The following is a 6,777-nucleotide window of genomic DNA, read 5'->3' on the forward strand; positions in this document are numbered from 1 at the left end:
CTTCATTGACACAATTATTCAACCCCTTAAAGACTACCACTCTTAAGAACAGAGGTTCATTCAAGTGTTTTCGATCAGGTATTGAAAACACCTGTGGATGTCAAGGAGCAGCAATCAAGCATAATAAGCACCAATTAGGCAGATTTAAAAGGACTGTGATACTCAGCTCCTTCTAGACATTTACTGGTGTGTTTACAAACATGGTGAAGTCAAGAGAATGGTCCAGGAAGACAAAAGAAGAGGTGATTTCTCTTCACAGGAAGGGCAATGGCTATAAGAAGATTGCAAAGATGTTAAACATACCAAGAGACACCCTAGGAAGCATCATTCGCAAATTCAAGGCAAAGGGCACTGTTGAAACGCTACCTGGTCGTGGCAGAAAGAAGATGCTGACTTCGACTGCTGTGCGCTACCTGAAGCGCAAAGTGGAGAAAAGTCCCCGTGTGACTGCTGAGGAACTGAAAAAAGATTTGTCAGATGTGGGTACTGAAGTTTCAGCTCAGACAATAAGGCGCACACTGCGTAATGAAGGCCTCCATGCCAGAACTCCCAGGCTTGCTGTCTCCAAAGAATAAGAAGAGTCGACTGCAGTATGCCAAAAGTCATGTGGACAAACCACAAAAGTTTTGGGATAGTGTTCTGTGGACTGATGAAACAAAATTAGAACTGTTTGGGCCCATGGATCAACGCTATGTTTGGAGAAGGAAGAACAAGGCCTATGAAGAAAAGAACACCTTGCCTACTGTGAAGCATGGCGGGGGGTCAATCATGCTTTGGGGCTGTTTTGCTTCTACAGGTACAGGGAAGCTTCAGCGTGTGCAAGGTACCATGAATTCTCTTCAGTACCAGGAGATATTGGATGAAAATGTGATGCAGTCCGTCACAAACCTGAGGCTTGGGAGACGTTGGACCTTTCAACAGGACAATGATCCCAAGCATACCTCCAAGTCCACTAGAGCATGGTTGCAGATTAAAGGCTGGAACATTTTGAAGTGGCCATCGCAGTCACCAGACTTAAATCCGATTGAGAACCTCTGGTGGGACTTAAAGAAAGCAGTTGCAGCGCGCAAGCCTAAGAATGTGACTAAACTGGAGGCTTTTGCCCATGAAGAATGGGCGAAGATACCCGTAGATCGCTGCAAGACACTTGTGTCAAGCTATGCTTCACGTTTAAAAGCTGTTATAACTGGAAAAGGATGTTGTACTAAGTACTAAGATTGAATGTCACTTGGGGGTTGAATAAAACTGATAATGATGTGAGCACAGAAAAGACATTTGTGGTTATTTCATTATAAATGTTATGTTATATTTGTCTGACTACTTTCACACTTGCGTTCGGGGTTCCGCTTGTGAGCTCCGTTTGAAGGCTCTCACAAGCGGCCCCGAACGCTTCCGTACGGCCCCAATGCATTCTGAGTGGATGCGGATCCGCTCAGAATGCCTCAGTCTGGCTCCGCTTGGCCTCCGTTCCGCTCAGCAGGCGGACACCCGAACGCAGCTTGCAGCGTTTTCGTGTCCGCCTGGCCGTGCGGAGCCAAGCGGATCCGTCCAGACTTACAATGAAAGTCAATGGGGACGGATCCGCTTGTCCTGGCTCCGCTTTGACACGGATCCGTTAGAAACCGTTCACGTCTCTGCGCATGCACAGTAACTTCCTGTCCCTCCCCCTCATTGTCGGCCATTTTGGATTATCGACTTGATGAGACTGGTAAGAAGTTTTGTCTGTTTGTCTATCTTTCTTTTTTTTTCTATCTATCTATCTATTTCTAGGGGGGGGCTGCTGGCACTTGGAAAGGGGTGTGTGTGTCTGGAACAGTGGGGGCTGCTGGCACTGGTGGTGGCTGCCTTTATGGGGAGCTTCTGGCACTGGGGGGGCTGATGCCACTGCAGGGGGGGTGTGTGGCTGGAACTGGGGGGGGTCTGCTGGCACTGCGATTATGTTTGTGGCTGGAACTGTGCGGTGCTTCTGCCACTGGCGGGGTTTATGTGGCTGGAACTGTGGTTGCTGCTTGCACTGCGGTGGTGTGTGTGGCTGGAATTGGGGGGTCTGCTGGCACTGCGGGGGTGTTAGTCTGGAACTGTGCATGCAGTGCTTCTGGCACGGCAGGGTTTTTTGTGGCTGGAACTGTGCGGTGCTTCTGGCACTACAGGGGTTTGTTGTTTGGAACTGGGGGGCTGATGTCACTGTGGGGGGCTGCTGGCACTATGGGGGGCTGCTGTCTCTGGGGGTGTTTATGGCTCCTGTCAGATTAATTTTTTTCATCATTTTATTATTAGGGTCGTTCCAAAAAAAAAATAAAAAAATGAAATTTAACCCCTTAAGGACTTGGCCATTTTTTGCAAATCTGACCAATGTCACTTTAAGTGCTGATAACTTTAAAATGCTTTGACTTATCCAGGCCGTTCTGAGATAGTTTTTTCGTCACATATTGTACTTCATGACACTGCTAAAATTGGGTCAAAAAAGTTTGTAAATTTCAAAGTTTCAGTTTCTCTACTTCTGTAATACATAGTAATACCCCCAAAAATTGTGATGACTTTACATTCCCCATATGTCTACTTCATATTTGTAGCATTTTGGGAATGATATTTTATTTTTTGGGGATGTTACAAGGCTTAGAAGTTTAGAAGTAAATCTTGAAATTTTTCAGAAATTTACAAAAAAACAATTTTTAGGGACCACTACAGGTCTGAAGTCACTTTGCGAGGCTTACATAATAGAAACCACCCAAAAATGACCCCATTCTATAAACTACACCCCTCAAGGTATTCAAAACTGATTTTACAAACTTCGTTAACCCTTTAGGTGTTGCACAAGAGTTATTGGCAAATGGGGATGAAATTTGCGAATTTAATTTTTTTGCCTAATTTTCCATTTTAACCCATTTTTTTCCACTAGCAAAGCAAGGGTTAACAGCCAAACAAGACTGTATCTTTATTGCCATGATTCTGCCGTTTACAGAAACACCCCATATGTGGCCGTAAACTACTGTGGGGCGTAGAGTGAAAGGTGCGCCGTTTGGTTTTTGGAAGCCAGATTTTGCTGGACTGTTTTTTTTACACCATGTCCCATTTGAAGCCCCCCTGATGCACCCCTAGAGTAGAAACTCCATAAAAGTGACCCCATCTAAGAAACTTCACCCCTCAAGGTATTCAAAACTGATTTTACATACGTCGTTAACCCTTTAGGTGTTGCACAAGATTTAATGGAAAATAGAGATACAATTGAAAAATTTCACTTTTTTGGCAGATTTTCCATTTTAATATTTTTTTCCAGTTACAAAGCAAGGGTTAACAGCCAAACAAAACTCATTATTTATGGCCCTGATTCTGTAGTTTACAGAAACACCCCATATGTGGTAGTAAACCGCTGTACGGGCACGCGGCAGGGTGCAGAAGGAAAGGAATGCCATACGGTTTTTGGAAGGCAGATTTTGCTGGACTGTTTTTTTTTACACCATGTCCCATTTGAAGCCCCCCTGATGCACCCCTAGAGTAGAAACTCCAAAAAAGTGACCCCATTTTAGAAACTACGGGATAGGGTGGCAGTTTTGTTGGTACTAGTTTAGGGTACATATGATTTTTGGTTGCTCTATATTACACTTTTTGTGCGGCAAGGTAACAAGAAATAGCTGTTTTGGCACTGTTTTTATTTTTTGTTATTTACAACATTCATCTGACAGGTTAGATCATGTGGTAATTTTATAGAGCAGGTTGTCACGGACACGGCTATACCTAATATGTATCCAATTTTTTTTATTTAAGTAAGTTTTACACAATGATTTCATTTTTAAAACAAAAAAAATGTTTTAGTGTCTCCATAGTCTAAGAGCCATAGTTTTTTCAGTTTTTGGGCGATTATCTTAAGTAGGGTCTCATTTTTTGCAGGATGAGATGAGGTTTGATTGGCACTATTCTGGGGTGCATATGACTTTTTGATCGCTTGCTATTACACTTTTTGTGACATAAGATGACAAAAAATTGCTTTTTTCACACCGTTTTTATTTTTATTTTTTTACGGTGGTCACCTGAGGGGTTAGGTCATGTGATATTTTTATAGAGCCAGTCGATACGGATGCAGCGATACCTAATATGTATACTTTTTTTATTTATTTAAGTTTTACACAATGATTTCATTTTTGAAACAAAAAAAATCATGTTTTAGTGTTTCCATAGTCTAAGAGCCATAGTTTTTTCAGTTTTTGGGCGATTATCTTGGGTAGGGTATGATTTTTGCGGGATGAGATGACGGTTTGATTGGTACTATTTTGGCGTACATGCGACTTTTTTGATCACTTTTATTACCTTTATTGGGAAGTAAGGTGGGCAAAATTTCAATTTCCTAATAGTTTTTATTTATTTTTTTTATGGCGTTCACCGTGCGGGGAAAGTAACATGACCGTTTTATAGATCAGGTCGTTACGGACGCGGCGATACCAAACATGTGTAGGGAATTTTATTTTTTTCATTTTTAATCAGTGATAAATGTGTTTTTTGATTTTTACTTTTTTTTCAAATTTTTTTTGACCCAGACCCACTTGGTTTTTGAAGATCCAATGGGTCTGATGTCTGTATAATACAGTACAGTACACCATATAGTGTTTTGTACTGTATTTTACTTACAGTTTGTCTGAACAGATCTCTGCCTTTAGCACAGATCTGTTCAGCACCATGAACAGCAGGATGCCTGAGACGGCGTCCTGTTGCCATGGGAACCCTCCCCGTCTGCTCAGTAGTTGTCAGAACTTCGCAGACGGGGAAGGGTAAGGACGGGGCTGTCGGGGGGCTGTCTGAGGGCTCTCTCCCTCTCCATCGGGGGACTGCAAAGGCACAGCAGCCCCCCGATGGGAGAGGGAGGGAGCTCCCTGCGCTGTTAACCTTTTCCATACAGCGGTCCGTATGGACCGCGGACAGCCGTTTATACCAGGGTGCCAGCTATGTGCTGGCACCCTGGTATACCCACTAACCACCAACGATTATTCAAGGGGAGGCGGGCGGGGGATCCCGCAACCCTCCCCCTGCACCTCCCACCGGGCTAAAATCATTCAGGGGTGCAGGGGGAGGTGAAATATATATATTTTGGGCATTATAAAGTTTCTGATCCCCGTGGTCCCTCGCGGGGATCAGAAACTGCAAAAAGCGCATCAAACCGCAGGTCTGAATTGACCTGCGGTTTGCAGCGATCGCCGATACGGGGGGGGGGGGGGGTCACATGACCCCCCCTGGCGTTGTGACAGGATGCCGGCTGAATGATTTCAGCCGGCATCCTGTTCCGATTAACCCCTGCGGCGCCGGCATAACGATCTAAAGTTAGGACGTACCGGTAGGCCCTGAGTCCTTACGGACTCGGGAAATAGGGCGTACCGATACGCCCTGTGTCCTTAAGGGGTTAAAGAAAGTTCTGTGGTGGGCAAGTACCAACCTATATTTTAAAAAGTAAGTATTAAAAAAAAATTGTTGATATATGTGGAAATAGTGCTCTAAACAAGTTCCTTTAACGTTATCTTCATTTTGTCTGGTATTCTGTTGCGTACAGAGGTCATCAAAGAAGACAAAAATTGACTGGAAAAACCCACCCAGAAGGCGCCGGTGTATTGAGTGGCCGGTAAGTATAAAATCAACGCTTGGAGTTTGTACTGTTTGATTCGTTGCATTAATCAGTATGTGCTCTTATTATAGATTTCTTCATCATCATCAGCGGAGGGCTCTCCCGATGTGGGCGGCTCATCTGCCGGGGCCGGCTCACCTGCCGCATCACCAGCGTCCAGGGGACGTGGACCAAGCCCGGACCGGGGCTGTCAAGAAGTAAGTATATATATATATATATAGATATAGATATAGATATATATATATATATATATATATATAAATAGATATAGATATCTAATAAAAAAATGTATTTTAATACATTCTTTTAAAAAAAATAAAAAAATTTGTTTCAGCAATCTGCACCTAGAGCCGCCAGCGAGGATCCCCCAGTCGCCTCCAGAGTCCGCGGGAATGAGCGTGGCGGTCGTAGACGTGTAAGTCTTGAATTAAGTAGTTTTAATTTGCATTTTGTATTAGGATTTACATTTCATTTCGTATTTCCTTTTTTTCAGGGTTCCTTAGGCTCCACCAGGGAAGATGAGGAGTTCGGGGTTCGTACGATAGATAACCTGCTCCTCATCCAACTGGAGGAGGCGCGTCCAGCATTATGGGACCACTCCGACCGCCACCACGCTGATCATCATCGTACCCAGCGGCTCTGGAGGGACATCTGTGCCGAATGTTTTGAGACCTGGGGGGATCTAAATGCGGCGGCTCAGGAGAAATATGGTAAGTAAAACAATATGTATTTTAATACATTAATATTGTTCTTTTCCTTTCATCATGTTGATTTTATTTTTTATGTTTTTTTTCTATAGTCAAACTGGTTACAACGCGTTGGCGATCTATCCGGGACCGCTTCAGGAGGGATTATAACAAGGAGGTTCAGGCCCCGGGTGTCTCCGGAAAAACCTCAGGGACCCCATACATCCATACGGCGGCCCTGGGGTTCCTACGAAGGGCGATGGCACCAAGAAGGTAAATATTTTTAACAACTGTTAAACATTTTTTTGTAAAGGGGCTGTCTGAGACAGCGGAGCGTTTGGCTCCCCTTTTTTGGCCAGCCCCCTACAGTCAGAGGGACAACTGTTCTCTCCGTCTGAGTGTAAGGGGCTGTCTGAGACAGCGTAGCGTTTGGCTCCCCTGTTTTGGCCAGCCCCCTACAGTCAGAGGGACAACTGTTCTCTC

General features: G+C 44.3%; 1 long non-coding RNA gene across 1 annotated transcript; it reads left to right on the plus strand.

Annotated features, from left to right (window-relative positions):
- The first annotated feature begins 5,561 nt into the window (after positions 1 to 5,561).
- On the plus strand, positions 5,562 to 5,990 carry LOC121000976. The gene is made up of 3 exons (XR_005778946.1): positions 5,562 to 5,605; positions 5,680 to 5,805; positions 5,943 to 5,990. It is a non-coding gene; the product is annotated as an uncharacterized LOC121000976 (long non-coding RNA).
- Positions 5,991 to 6,777: the final 787 nt, after the last annotated feature.

Source organism: Bufo bufo, chromosome 5, assembly GCF_905171765.1.
Source record: "Bufo bufo chromosome 5, aBufBuf1.1, whole genome shotgun sequence".
Taxonomy (NCBI): Eukaryota; Metazoa; Chordata; class Amphibia; order Anura; family Bufonidae; genus Bufo; species Bufo bufo.